Source organism: Manacus candei, unplaced genomic scaffold (assembly GCF_025592945.1).
Source record: "Manacus candei isolate 608988 ecotype Guabito, Panama unplaced genomic scaffold, ASM2559294v1 h1tg000057l, whole genome shotgun sequence".
Lineage (NCBI taxonomy): Eukaryota > Metazoa > Chordata > Aves > Passeriformes > Pipridae > Manacus > Manacus candei.
In genome coordinates, this window is record NW_026138105.1 from 8,276,976 (window position 1) to 8,292,950 (window position 15,975).

Consider the following 15,975-nt stretch of genomic DNA (forward strand, 5'->3'; position numbering starts at 1 on the left):
GCTACATTTAGCTCCTGACCCCACTGTACTCAGAGTCTTGGTTTATTAATACACCTATTCTTCTCTCTGCTGCTGCCCTTATTGATTTCCCTTTACTGTGAAATACTGAGGTTATTTTCCAACCTGTCTTACACCAAAACACTTAACTTCTCCCACTTGCACTGTACGGTGACAGACCCGCAAGTACGAGAGATGAATTCAAAACCAAACCCAAAGGATGTACTGCACTAAAAACAGAGAAGCAAAGATCTCATCAGACAACATTTTTTTTTCTAAAGAAAAGTTTTAGAGTAGGATGCATGCTTAAGTTTATATTCCAGGAATACAAACAGGCACCAGATGCTTGAACCTGGAGGTTCAGGTCACAGTAACACCCTGGCCAACTGCAAAGCTGGTTTTGAACAGAGTTAAATACTACTCAGCCCAAAATGAAGACAAGAAACAAAGCCATGAAAGCCTAGTTCACCTACCCCAACTAAACATTCTGGGCTTCTACTTGGATTTGTTAAATTCCAAGCTTCCCTGAAGGGTTAAACACTACCAAGTGTAATCAGGTTTAACTGCTGTCCTGTGCTGGTGTTAGAGGTTACTTTCAAAATCCCCCTTTCTCAGGAAAGGACACTTGTCAGGCTTTTAGGACCAATGTGCAGCTGGAAAACTGTTATCACAGTTGCAAAAATCTCATTGTTCTTAAAACAACAGGTATATTCCAGGGGACTTCTCCTTGGAACTATAGATCGCTGCTGCAGGAGGCCTCTAAGCTGCCATTGCCCCTTTTATTGCCTGGTTTAAGTTGAATTTTACAGAACTCTCTCTGTTCTGGTTATATCCCACCTGCTGGTATATTTTTGTTCCTAATCATGGGGAGACTTGCAGCACATTAACCTTGCAGAGGAAAAGTATTCCATCTTGCTGTACCACACCAGCAATGAGACTCGTGACTTACATGATTTCTCTATCAAAAAGAACTAAAAGCACTGGTATGGATTCTAAAAGGTGGAATAATTGCAACAGAGCCACTGTTGTTACCATCACCAGACATTTGTAGCAATAAATGCCACTTAAGTGGGGAATGCTAATGGATTAATTGTGATTAAAGATGTTCCAGTCCTTGGAACACTCACAATATTGCACAGATTTCTCATCCACCTGCTTTAAAACTGTGCTCAAACCCCTCTCCAGAGCTCCCAGGGTGCTGCAGTCCCCACCAGCAGTGGGATTTAGCCCCGGACATTGGGACAGCAGGATCCACCCACCCCCAGAGCCTGGGAGAGCTGGATCCAGGCTGGAGTGCCAGGACTTCACCCCAAGCCCGGCTGGAGCGAGGGAAGGTCACTGCAGCATCCCCAGCAAACTGCAGAGCCCACTCAGCCTGTTTATTAAATGCAGCCACTTATTTTTACTTATTTTTCTTCGTTCTCAGAGTTACCAGTTGCTTTTTTTCTTTGCAATTGTCATGTTTATGTCTGCAATTCTTTACTGTGGTTGCAGAAAGAGGCTGGAAGCTCGGACCCCTGGGCTCTCCCTGCTGTGCCTCTGTCTGGCTGCCTATTTATAGCCTTTTTCTCACTAAATTGCAGAAGTGTTGAGAGTTTTGCAACTACATTTCGGAGACAGAATCCTGAAATATTTACTGCCAGACAAAACTTGAGTTAGAGAGATTTTTGCCTCATCAGGAGTGTATATGAAAATAAAGCTTAAAATTAGTGTTAGTGATTTTTAAGGTGCTTTTGCTTTATTCTACATAAGTAGTAAGTTTTCAGAAGAAAACACGTGCTATTTTCCAGTAAACCCATACCTAGCAGTCCAGGGGACACAATCCACAGGGCTTGCAACTATGTGGTCCTTTCCATAGTGTTCTGTAAGGGGAAGACTTTCAATAAAAGAGAAACTGAGGACACTCTGCAGTTAAAATTCTATAATCCTGCATCATCCCCACCACACATCCCATTATAAATCCTATATCCCCAATCAAAGAGTTTATTTTCCTTAGCTCCACTCTGATAATATTCAAATCCAAAGTTTTAAATAACAGGGAGGACAAATTGTGCTTTCTGAGCAAGGGAACTGGTACTCCTGCTTGAACAGATGTTAAGAATGTTTCTGAGTGTGCTAGACTCATTTACGAGTCTTTTTCACACATTTGAATCTTGGGGACATCAGCAGTTTGTTCAATATTTTCAGCCTCCATCCTAAATGCCACACTGGGAAATTAGGGGGGGGAGAGGGGGAAGAGAGAGAAAAAGGAAAAAAAAATAAGGAAAAAACCCATATACACAGAGCTAATCTTTCATCAGTGTGACAAACTGTAAGCAAGAATCACAGCAAAACAGTCAAGCCAGACAGTTGGTGAGATAGAATCAGGCTGGAAAAATAGTGCAAGATGCTTTTAACACCCAGCTGAGAGCAGTCACCTTCTGGACTGTGCCCCCTTCCCAGGGAGGTGGAAGTGGCACTGGCTCAGCACTGGGGACGCTGTCTGTGGTCTCTGCAGACACGACATAAAGAGCAGCCCAAGCAGCACCCCTGAGCTCTCATTCTCCTCTCTCCCAGCACATTTTAGTCACCTCTAGCAGTGCACTAAGGTTTCCTGGACCTTAAGAGAGGGTGGGAAGAGAAAGCATCCTTTTATACCAAGTTAATAGAGGGCCCAGAAGTGTTGGGGCTCATCTGTGTTCAGCACAGAGTGATGGAAAAAAAATCATTGATGACAGAGCACCAGTTTGGAATCAAAAGAAGGATCAGCTTTGGCAGGTGATGAAACTCAGCCACTTTAGTCTCTCCAAAGCCCACTGATGGGCACAACTCTGAAAATGGGCTTGCTAAGCAATAAAGAGATTTTCCTCTTGTTAAAAATACTGAAAGGAAGGAAGAGAGGTCTCTATGGAGACTATGGTTTTGTAAGACTTAGAACAGGAAATAAACTGTTTTTCTTCTGTCCTTTATTGATGCAGATAGTTAGGCTTGTAAAAGCTTTAATATTAGCAGTTTTTATGGAATTTCTCACCAGATTATTACAGATCCCAAAAGACCAGCTGCCCTTTGTTATTCCAGCTGAGCAGACCAAGCCATCAGCCCTATCAGAGCCACGAGTGCTTTGAAGGTTCTGTGCCTCAGCAGCAAGAACAGTTCTCTGAGAACCAGAAATCCTCAGTACTATTCCTAGCCAGCTACTGATGTGCCACACCACTGTGGAAAAAGTCACTTCCCTCATCCTTGTTTTGTTTTCCTTGTCATATTTGGTGTCTTGTTTCTAGAATAAAGTTCTCTGGGTAAGTGTCTTTCCACCCATGTTCCTCTAGAAAGGACTGTTTAACTTTGCTTCTGTTCTGAGCTAATAAGGGATGATTTTTGTCAAGCATCCTTCTTTCCTCTCATACATTCTGATATGAAGTCTTCTAGTTTATATAGAAGACCAATAAAAGTTTCCTGCCATAGCTAATTGCAGAAGGCTGAGGCTGGTGCACACAAGTAAAGGAACACTATGAGATAATTTACTCTCCCTCCTACATTGACAAAATATAACACCAGTTTTATTTGTGTGTGATTTCCTGTTTTCAGCTGGAAGTATTTCACCAAATTTAAAAACACACACACCAAAAAATTTCAACAAATATTTTTGTTTGGGTGGAAGGTTTCTTGTCCCTGGTGATTTTCCATCCTGCTTCGAGGGCCAGCCCTTGAGCAGTGTATTATCAGTGACAAGGCACAGTGGTTGTGCATAATGGGGCCAATTTTGCTCTCAGGCAACCCTGGTGACTTCATTGTCTGGTCTATCTGATGAGAGGGTATAAGCTGGTAGAATGACTCATCAAGAAAAAAAAGAAATAGGAAAAAAAGCAAAGGCAGCCAAGTAAAGACACAAGGCTGTCTCCCAAGGATAATTTAAATAGCAAGAGAGCTTTAAATTGCAGCAGGGAGCCAGAAATCTCTGCAGAGTGGGGTTCAGCAGAGAGCTATAATGCTGGGATTCACAGTGTGGAGCCCAGGGGTTATTTAGTTTTGGCTTTTGAGGGGGGTTTGCATCTTCTTTTTTTGGCCGTTCTTTTAATAAAGACAGTCTCTTCTTTTTTGTTCCCAAATTGCCAATTTTCTCCCCTTTCCTCTGAGCACCCAGGCCAAGAAAGGGAAGCTGCATTCAGAGCCTCTTTCTGTGTGTGTTAACTGGGGGCGACAGCAACTCTTGAGGTGCTGCATTTGTTGGATACAAGCTTTGAAAATGCTGCTTCAGCAGGTGAGGGGGGGATTGTGCCCCCCTGCCCCTCCTGCAGAGCTGCCTCCACCTCAGGAGGCTCAGCATGGGAAGGACAGGGAGCTGCTGGAGCCAGTCCAGAGGAGGCCCCAAGATGATCAGGGATGGAGAAACTCTGCTGGGAGGAAGGGCTGAGAGAGTTGGGATTGTGCAGCCAGAGACACAGAGTAGGTTTAGATTAGACAGGAGGAAGAAGTTGTTCCCTGTGAGGGTGGGGAGGCCCTGGCACAGGTTGCTCAGAGAAGCTGTGGCTGCCCCATCCCTGCAAGTGTCCAAGGCCAGGTTGGATGGGGCTTGGAGCAACCTGGGCTAGTGGAAGGTGTCCCTGCCCATGGCAAGAGGGTTGGAACTTTCATGTCCCTTCCAACCCAAACCATTCCATGACTCTATATAATGATTCTATTCTATTATTACTTCATTCTCAGAAACCCAGAAGGCCCCAAACAAGGTCAGGATCCCTCCTGCACTGCACTGTGCAAGCCCCTGCTGAGAAAGAGTCCCAGTTCTTATAGCATTTAAATAGATACATCAATCAAACAGAGAGCAATAAAATGGCTCACAGCCAAATTAGATGAGCAGGACATTTAAATTCCTGGTGCTCCGAGTCTCCTGCCCAGTGAACGTGGTTCCAGCCCTCTCTGCAGAGGTACATGGCAACCTGGTGGGAGAAGCAGCCCAGTATAAACTATTCTGCCTGTCTCTGAAAACATTTCTAAATGTCTTTAGCCACAGCTGGCTGGGAGTTGTCTGGTCACTAGAATCAGCAAAAAACTTAGGAGGAAAAGCTGCAATATGTTTCCCCCATGACTGGGAAAAAATTCTGCAAGTCTTACGTTTTCTCAGCTCATGCCACTACATCTATTTACTCAACTCATAAAGATTTGAAGGAACATGAGTAAAGGACTGGAAAATTACACTGAAAAAGAATCAGAGCAACTGAGTGTCAGGAGAGCAAACACCACAAGAAACAACAAAGAAAGACAAACACTCATGTGATGAGACTGATTCTAATTAGTTTTTCAGTTCCTGAAAAAATGTTCCCAAGCTCAAGGTTTGTAATGTCACCTCAAGCCCACTTAAAGTTTTCACATCACCTTTATAAAACCCTCAATATGAAGATCTTTAAGATCAGAACACAGACAACACTGCTCAAAGATCCACAACAGAACGTCCAAAGCCTCAAAGAATTCCAGGAGTCGTGCTCTAATGTACGAGATGCTTGAGAACATACTGCTGGTATCTGGAGTTATTTAGATAATGTTCTGATTGTGGCTTGAAGTCAGTAATAACAAGCCATATGTTCACTTTTTCTGAAAAATTATTCTTTATTAATTCTATCAATAGCTACCCGATGAATTTTAAGGCAAAAAGCATATAATTTGTGCCTATGGCATTTAAATAAATTCAAGTTTACTTTAAAGGTCAGATAATACTACAAGGTCTCTTCAGAATGCTTCTTACTGAGAATCTACTGGATACATCTCCAAACTTTATTCCATTTATTATTTTATGTACCAGTAATAGATACACAAATCTGCCTTGATTTAAGTTGAGATTTTCGTCTACAGAATCCTCCTGACAAAGGAGAAAAAATAATACATGGAACTCTCACCTCCTGCCAACCCAAACCCTCACCCATTGGGTTTACATGGAATATCTCAATTAATGAAGCTGGAAGTCCAGCTGTCCATTACCTTGGCTGTCAAATACTGAAATCATCCTAAAGGATGGAGAGGATCTATCCCAAAATAGAGCCCAGGCATCTGGATTGGGTTTGCCCACACTGACAGCTTGGGGACCTCAAATCATCAGAGTCCATGCAGAGGATTTTTCTACATCTCCTTCCAATCAATTTATGTTGAGAGAAGATCAGGTTAAGTGGTTTGACATACTTTATCTCATCCTCAAACCAGAATTTTGCTACAGATAACTAGATTAATTTGATGCTCAGCCCCTTCATTTAGAAAAAAAAAAACACACAAGAAAAACACAAATAAAAATGCAGCACTCGGTGATAATCTCTCTCTAATCATCGAGGACACTTACTGTTTGAAAAATTTTGCATTTCCAAAGTAATGATCCATGTAGGACAGAAACCCAATGTTCTCAGGGCTGTATAAGACAATGCTTAACAAATAATAATAGTTATTACCAAGTCTTATGCACCACTGCACTTTCTAATACTGCCCTGAAGTGAAAAGGACAAGATGATGTTATAAGAAAAGCTGTTCCCAGGCTATTTCCCTCTCTAATGGAATCCCCAAAATCCAGAATACCACACAAAACCTTGTTTGGGGAGGTTTCCTCTTTGTTTCTCACTAAATTAATTTTAAAATTGTTTCAGGGAAGTAACCCCTCACATAAATCTGACTCACACATTACACCCTGTACCAAGTAGGAGATTCCCCTTCATTCCAAACCTTCAAGGACAAGGATAGTGAGGCAACATGGGGGAACCACAGGTTTGCTCATTAACTATTCCATGATTGCATTACAGCCCTCACACTGTCTGAGCACACAGGGGGTGATTTTGTTGAGATGGCACCTGATTATTGTGCCAGTATAACCATGGCAGGAGCCTGGCAGCAGGCAGAGCACTCAGGATGAAAAGTGAGGATGAAGAAATTGGAACTGAAAATCTGTAGACTCAACTTGCTTCGACTACTGGAAATGGTTGATTCCTCAACAGGAGGGGGACAAAACTGAAGGGAAAAAAAAAACCAATAAAGGCCTAAAGCCTTCTGGATAAAGACTTAAATCAGGAGGTAGTAGCTCCTTCTTCCTTCACAGATGGAAAAGAGCTGCTCTAAGTAACACACCTACATATGAAATGAAGAAATTGGGACAAGGATTTGAATTAAGAGCCACCGTGGCAGGAAGAGGGATCTGCTACTCAGCTGTTTAAAGATTCCCTGTTTGCAAACATTAAAAACCCCACTGCTGTAAATCCAGTTTGAATATTCACACAAGTTCAGCCCTTACAAGGACTTCTGTCCCCACTCCTTTGTAGGAGAAACAGGCTTGCAAAGTGTCCTTCCCTTGGAAGGCACTAATAGCCTAAAAATTAAAGATGCAGGGCAGTAAAATATCCACAGCAAGGCAGCAGTGGTTCAACCCCAGAAAAACACACAGAAAAGGGATCAGAAAATAGTTATTCTGACCCCACTTTGTCAGTGGGGAAAAAAATATCAAATCACAGATTAAGTGACCTGGACAGACTGGGCTTAAAACCAATGACCCCCTCTTAGTCATCCCTGAATATCTGAGCCACCTGATCGTCTTCCCACTCTTCCACTTTTCTCCCACAATGTCCAACTACTTAGATCTGCCTCTGTCTAGCAAAGAGCAAAATCTCTTCCAAAAATTAATTTGCAATTTTATGCCAGACATCCCTTAGTGAAAAGGACGGGCTGTAGGCAGAGCATCCCAGAGCGTTACTGCAAAAATGATCACAGCAGCCAGGTACCAACACACAAGGGTTCATTATTTACAGGACAGCAAAGAAATTCTGTTCAGTGGGAAAATGGAAAGCCTCCCAAAGCACCCAGGATGCATCAAACCAAAGGCATCTGTTGTATCAGCACAGACATTTGGTTATTGAACTATCGGGTACCTTTTAATAGAAAGCAGATCGGGGGATTATTGCAAAGTCTGCACCAACTACATGTGAAACACGAGATACACCCAAGGATTTCGTTCCTAACAGGGCACCTCTCTGGTGCTGAGTGTTTTGTGGCTCCTCCAGAGCCAGCTCTTCCCCGGAGCTGACGCACAGGCAGGGACAGGCAGCAGAGGGGCAACAACTGGGAGCAATCTCGGCGCAATTCCAGGGGCTGGGAGCGACACTGCGGCAGTCAGGGAGAGCTGGAGCGGGATGTGTCACCCTGGAGTGACAGGGACGGTAACGAGGGGTGAGAGCCCGGGGCTGGGCTGGAAATCCAAACAGCCCTGCACTTGGCAGCGCACGGGAGCGGGGCCAGATCAGCTGCAAGGTCACATAAACATCATAAAACATTGCCCAAGCTGTCAATTAAAGAACAAACAAGCTCATCATAATTATACAAGATAATTGTTATCTGCTGGGTGTTAATTAGATACATTTTATCAGAGTTGTTGTCACTGAATGGAGAGGAAAACTGGTCAAAGATATTTTTTTAATTGTGATGATTTCATAACCAGTTTTGTTCTTCCTTCAGATGAGACCAACATCTTATTTTCCTTGGGTATGTTTTCTCCTTCTAAGAAGCTTTAAAATTTCAAAATAAAATTACCCTTCTGTGTAACTAAGCCTAGCAAGGAAAAGCACATGTAAAGAAAGAGCTAAAAATAAAAATTGTAAGCAGTATTTTCACTTTACAATGGAAATAAAAAATAACTTTCCCCCATATAGATTCAAAAAATGCAACGTTCCATTTTATTAATTTTAATTTAAATGGAAATTTCAACACACTCTGAACAATAAATAAGAACTGAAATGCCTGAGAGATCAGCATGTGGGTATTGAGCAATGCAGGGGGGACATGGCCCATTATCTAAGGCACTTTCCTCAAGGGTTACTCCTGAGTCAGGTTTTGGATAAGGCAAGTGAGGAAGACAGGATGGTCCAAGAGTCCTGCACTCCTTCCCCTGAGGGCAAGAATAGGAAACCACCTCAGAGGCACAGAAGGATGGAGTGAGTGCTGGAAAACACACAGGCTGTAGTTCTGTTCAAAGTCTGATTAATAAAGTATCAGGTCAGAATCAAAATAAAGGGAGAAAGAGAGGAAGAATATTGCAAGGTCACGTACCTGCTTCCCCCCATTACCTTCCCATTACTACAAGCCTCACTCCAGGCTTAATTTCCTTATATCCTCAGAATTCACTCTTTATCTGTCCAGGAAACAGTTGCCTTAATGTATCACTTTCTAGTGGAAAAAGACAAATGTCCAATATTTATCCAATCAATACAAATACCTAAACTTTCAGCCATCAGGGCAGGGACCTTTTGTTCTCTATTTGCACATCAAACACAACAGGAACTTCCCAACACCATTGCATTGACCAGCAGCAATAAAAGGAAGGTCAGTAGGCCAGCAGAAATACCAACCTGCTGCACTTCAGGATTTAGTCATTATGGAGATAACCAACACTTATTGCAGAAGATAAAGACCTTGGTATAATTTGTATTGGTTTTAGGACAGAAGGAAAATAGCAGAATGTTTTGAGGAGAAGAGTGGCACAAAGGTTTACCACACACAGCCTAAAATAGTGTGAGAAAGGAACTGACTTCAGCTTGAATAATAGTCATTAACTCAAAACACTGGAAAATGCATTCCTTGTAAGAACAGAGCCACTGGAGCCTTGCCCAGCCCTACACAAAGAGTAGCAGTTCACAGCTGCAGGGGACACACTGGAGGTACACACCAGCCCAGGGTTCAAAATACACTTGTGGGATTCCAGGGACATTTCAGGTTGTATTCATTCCTGTGCTTGACAAGGACATTTCTCTGGAGTTCTTTTATCATCTCTCCTATCACCTCAACTGGAACAGTTGCAGGCTTCAGCTTTGTGCTGGAAAAATTTCGGAATGAACAACTTCCAGAGTTATATATGCATGAAACAGTAAATGCACTCACAGACTATTTCAAGCAATAGGGAGTGTTTTTCACAGAAAAAAGCATTGTGGACATATTCCAAAAAGCACTCCTCCAGTGCAGTGACAAAGTTCAACGTGACTCATGTGTGCAGGTAATTGATATTATTAACACAAACAGAAAATTTGAGGTCACTACTGGCAAGCAACATAAAAATCAGGTTTGTTTTCTATGAACACCGAAAAGGAATTACAAGAAAGGAAAGCTGAACAAAGTTCAAGTTAAATATTTAATATATACATGTATATTTAATATTCATCTAACAATGCCTCATTCATAGCTTATGCAACCCAAATGGATCACAGGTTGAAGACATTTCCTCTTGTTTCACAAGTTAAACATTATAATACAATGTCCTTTTTTCCTTCCTTCCTACCCTAAATGTCTGTGTTATTGGTTAGCAGTAGATACAGCTCATACTCAGGTGAAGAGCTGAGACCTTTCATATCTACAGAGTTAAGGAACTCAGAAAAACTGGATAAGGACTTGGAATAGAGACTACAAATCCTTTGAACTGTGAAGAACCAGACCCAAAGCTTAAGTGAAGCTAATGGCATGATCCAAAGATTATTGAAAGCAATGTGGACCTTTCTCCTGCTGGATATTGAGAGATTTTGCATCAGCAAGATGAGAAGCAGTCAAACATTCCGATTAAAAAAATAATCTGGAGAGGAGACAGCAGAGGAGGGAACAGAAATAACAGCCAGCAGAGCCTGTTACTTTCCAGATTCCTTACAAGTTTGGTCTGAGACGGAAGAATTGCTCCTTCCCATTTGGGCTTCTTGCCAAAGGAGCTTTCCAGAGATATTTGAGATAAGAGGCTCAGGCCTGGATCCCAGGCCACCTGTCCAGCTCTGGGGTGTGTCACTGCTAACGAGGCTCAACAGTCACTGACACAACGGGCAAGGATGGAGGGAGCCTGAGCAACATTCCTTGGTGCTTCTGCCTCCCCTCCTCTAACCTGGGAACTCTGCTGCTGGGGATCCAGTCTTCCAAAAATGACACTTAAAAATGTCCTTTATGTTTAGAAAGTAGCAGATACCTGGCCTGGAATTCAAACTTGAATTCCCATTACCTTGTGTCTTTCGAGGACACAAGTGGAAGAAAGGCACATGCTGGGAGATAAAAGATTCTGGTCTGTTCTTTTCTCCTATTTAAAACCCCTGATTAAATGCCATGTCTTTGACCCACACGAGTTCAGTCGTTCTGCTGCACTGAAAATACACCTGTGGGCCAGATTTTTGGCAATTTTGGAACAGAAACAGAAGCTCAGGCGAAGACAGAACCAACCCCGCGAGCTCCGTTGGAGACACCGGCACTGACAGAGGGAAGGTCCAGCTGTGACCACCAAGTTTGAAGGCAGCATCAAGGAAATCAATAGCAGACATAAGGTGCCATCTTAGCACTGCATATACTGTAACAATGAAAAATCACCTGTTTAGTGTTGATAGAAACCTTTGCAACCTAAACAGTATAAATGTTGCTGGTTTTTCTGCTAATTTGGTACCAGCAGATTTTTCATGCGTGTGTGACATACACAGAATATCAAACCCTTCCCAGACATGCTGAGGAGTGGACACCTGATTTACTGTTTGCCTGGATCTTAGAGCATCTCCACTGTCCTGCTGCTCCAGTTAAATTTCTTCTTTCTCAGTAGCTGGTGAACTCATTGGAAAGAAAATACAGTGTCTGTGGTGTCAAACACAGCCCCCCTGTGACACCTCAAAACGAGCAGAGTGGAGTCTGGAGTGTGTCACACCCAGCACGTGCTTTCCTAGTTGGTGAATAAAACTCACAACTGGCTTAACTTCTTGACAGGAGCAAACTATGTAAAGCTTATTCTTGTCTTCTCAGAGTGGGATTGTTGCAGGTGAAGTTTTACACGGAACATTTCGGTCCACCTGTGCAACGCTGTTCATTTTTTCCCCTTGGATGTTTAACATAACACCTACCTCATGCTGCACTAATTATGATTTCATCCACGCCACTGCCTTCCCATTCATCAGCATTGGTGGCCATTAATGTGACCTTTAGCATGACCAGGCTGTAATTAGGTAATTGCTGCTATTTTGGAGTGCTACTGGAAGGCTTCCCCACTGCAGCACTTGTGCTGCAGGACGATGGCAGTGACCTGCAGGAGGCCTGGCTGAGCAGGAGGTGATTAAACCTCTTTACAGTTTACAGACTGACTTTACAGACTTAATTGAAGGGCTGTAGAAAACAGAAGAACTCAGTGCATCCTACAGTAGATATTGTTTAGTCTATTGCACTGATTTATGCTCAAGTGGGATAAAACCTACATTTCGTCTCCTCCATTAGAAAAGTCCTAAATACTGCCAAGAACTACTTCTTGGAATAAAAATGAACATTTGTTCTCGTGTTTGCAATTCTTTTTATTCCTTTCACTAACAAATCATCTGACTATTTCATTTAATTTTTTTGTTCTATTTTTAGGAATGTTGACAGAAAATTCAAATCATGTAAATATTTCTCCAACTCTTCTCCTCATTTCCCTCATTATATTTGCTTTGGGAATGATTTGTCTTATTGTCTTTATGACTCTTTCTCCATTTCTTCATAAAAGCTACAATTAAGCAGGCACAGAATAATAAAAAAGGCAAGAAGCCAAACCAAAAAAACCCCATATGGCTAAAATTGAAAACTAAATGCCACAAACCAGGCAATTGTGAAGGACTCCTGACCAGAGCAGTGATTTCAGGGTATTTGCACAAACCAAACAATCAAGTGGAGGAAAAAATAAGAAAATCCAGTCGTGGGAAATCCAACAGCAGAAAAGGGACAAAGCTATTGAATAAAGAATTTAATATTCCCACTTCAGCCAGTTCTGCTCCCTCTTCCTTATCCAGAACCAAGGCCCATTCAGGTTTTCTGAATATGAAACGTGCTCCACAGTTATTTTCAATTAGTCTGCAGAAGTCTAAGGACTATAAAACATTTTACATGCCACAAAGGGTTCCTCCTTTGCCTGCTAAAAACATTATCAAGAAGCATTTTACCAGTGATGTTTTGGCACACACAGTGCACGAGTCAGTGCATCGAGAAGGCAGAAATGAAATTAAAGTAGCCAGAAAACTCCAGGTCTCTCCCCTATCAGATCACAGTCCAGCAAATATAAATGGTCAACATGTAGAATCTATAGATTTTTGTATTTCAAGCTGTGTCCTGCAAATGTTTTTTCTTCTCTCCAAAGCATGAAGTACCTGTCCCAAACGTAATGCAGAGTATATAATTTAAATAAATAGATTTAGAAATACAAGCACATGTATTTTGTTTGTAATGAAAAGGAAGAAGTAACAACAAGCTTGTGTGTGCTACTACAAAACAAATTTAAATGAATTAATTTTCTAAATCCAGCCCCCAGGAAAATAACTGAATAACCTGGCAGCAGCTTTGGGATGATCCAATGCTTTAGAGATGGATTCAAGGTGCACAACTGGCATTTGAGTCATCTCTAGAAAGCACATCTGAGGCATTCAGAGCTTTGGGCCTGATTTAGGGTCCCCCAAATTTAAGTCAGCTGCTCCCCTGGCCTATCAGCACCTCTGAACGATGTACCTTTATTTGGGCAATCCATGTGTAGCTGTGTTTGTTCCTCATTACAACTCAGCATTTCTGAGAGAGAAAGGCAGATGAGAACTTTGTACAACCCCATCACTTGAGTTTTGTCCCAAGTCAGTCAAAGTTTGTCCAAAATAAAAAAAAATAAAAATGTTTTCTGAGTCATAGCCAAAGATCCTTCCCATGGGAGAGCTAAAAAAAGGGGTTTCTCATCACTTGCTGGGGTGAGTGACAAGAATTATGTGACTAGATGGGGGAATTGCCTTCTGAACAAGGCTCATTTTTTTCCACTCCTCCTGAAGGAACAAAGACATTCAAGGGCATATTTCTTTGTGCTGCTGCCAAATAGTGAAAATTTATCATCATAATTAAAGAAACAAATTGCCAAAAACAAATATTATTTGCAGATGGATTTCTCTGTCTTCTGTGAAAATTCTCTGTTTACATTTCAAATGAGTGGAAAAATCAGATTATACATTTGAAAATGCCCCAGGCCAACTACTAGAAAAGATAGTGGAGCTCTGAAGTTTCTCCTGCAAAACACACCTGAAAGACTTTCTATTTTCTCAGCATGTTGACAGTATTTAAATTCCTGTCTTACTGAATTATAGGCAAAGCTGAAGCTGCAGCCTCCAGAAAATAAACTCTTGTTTAATAACGTGATGGGTAAATGTATCCAGGAAATGTCACAAAATAAATCTGAGATAAATTAAACAAAACTGACTTCCTTTCTATGGCAGATGCCTCTAATTTTGGCAGGTTGGGGTAACAAAGGAAAGCAAGTACTTAGAAATGAAAATGTCTGTTTAGCAACAGAGCTACCAAGAACAAGTAGCACATTTCCAAACCTGTAACAGAACCCAACAACACACGACCTGAGTCCTCCTGCTACACTGCACACAAATCTCTTCTGCTCCAGCCAGAAGTACGTTATTATTTCTCATTTATTACAACACTGACTATTGCTCAGAGCCAGCAGTGCAGAGAACACTGCAGGTTGTATTCACCTGTCCTGTCCAATGCCAGATATTCCTGTCATTCCCTGTCTTTCAGACAACAGTTTCCTACAAACCATCAGCTGAAAGGGCAGAAGGCCAGGACAGAAGATTAACAGGCCCCAACCCCAGGTGTTGTGGAGTTACAGAGCACTAAAATAACAGTGGACATGGCTCTTCATTGATGGGAGATGTGGAGAATTGGCAGGAATTCTGTTGGTAAAAAGCCTTATAAAATAAAAGATTGATATAATATATGGGGACACAGAAGGATTTAATATGAAGGAAGGGTAATTTGGGGTTGGAGTAAAACACGGAAAATCGAGACTGGAGTCTCTCTGTGATAACCAAACTTCTCCTGCTCCTTGTTTCCTGCTCAGGAAACACTCAGCTCACTCTCCAACTCCTCCTCAGCAGAGCTGCATTCCCTTTGCAGGGTTCTCTCCATTCCCTTTGCAGGGTTCTCTCCACTGTGGTCACACACAGACCTTAAGGAGGACTCAATGCCACCAGAGATGGGACCTGCAGGCTGCTCCCTGAGCCTGTCACCTTTTACAAATGAGCCTCCCAGATGGCTGAGCAGATGCTGCCTGAAATAAGGAAACAATTATCTTTGCACCTGGCTGAGTCCTTTAGATCTTGCTCAGAGATAGATGACCAACCCTGAAAATATGCCCAGTAGTGGCCAAGAATATTTAAGAGATTAAATATAAAATTTGCCCAAGTCCTGTGGGTAAAGGGGGGGTTCTTTTTTTGCCAGATTCTCTCTGGATGTTATAAAGATGCCACTCTGCCCTTACTCACTACTCTGGACTACTCTTTACAGCACCAGATGCTGCTCTGACTCCAAAGTCACATCCCTTTTGAGTAAGCCACACTTAGCAATATATTTTGGGTGGGGGCAGACAAGAAAATCTGTCAAATGAAAAGATAAGTGGGAACTAAGAGAAAAATACTTATCCATTGAAACAAAACAGGGTAAAAAAAAAAAATCTCTCAGCCAAGCTTTGCCCCTCTAGAGATTTAAAGAATGTGCTGTTTGTGTTTAGTACACTGCAATTGCCCATTTTCTAAAAAATAATGCGATTTCGAGCCTTTTCCCCACTCCTGCTTTCCTCTAATCTCTTTTCCTGAGTCTCCACTGTTAGTGCCTCTCTGGGAGCACAGAGGTGATGCTGAATGCTAATGAGACAGTAACCACTGCAGCCCTGGAGCAGCAGGACCCGATTCCATCATCCAGGAGCAGGCAGCTGACAGGTACCCCATCAGGCACCGGCTGATTGCCGTTGTCCAGCCATCAGTGAGTCATTCAGTGGGCAGTCCAGAGGCACTATTCCCACAGCTCTTACTTGAACCTGTGGAGCTGCTTCATCAGTACCTTAAACATGGCCAGAAATGGGATGAGGAGGATACAAACAGTACAACAGCAACAGCAAATGAGAACAGTCTTTCCAGCAGATTACTCAGAGAGGGAGGGGGGGGGAAGGATCTCTAAAGTAGCATCAACTTTCCCTTA

At 42.2% G+C, this 15,975-nt stretch overlaps 1 long non-coding RNA gene across 1 annotated transcript; it reads left to right on the plus strand.

Annotated features, from left to right (window-relative positions):
- The first annotated feature begins 4,688 nt into the window (after positions 1 to 4,688).
- Positions 4,689 to 14,738, plus strand: LOC127478207 (uncharacterized). The gene is made up of 3 exons (XR_007907138.1): positions 4,689 to 4,898; positions 7,959 to 8,163; positions 14,518 to 14,738. It is a non-coding gene; the product is annotated as an uncharacterized LOC127478207 (long non-coding RNA).
- Positions 14,739 to 15,975: the final 1,237 nt, after the last annotated feature.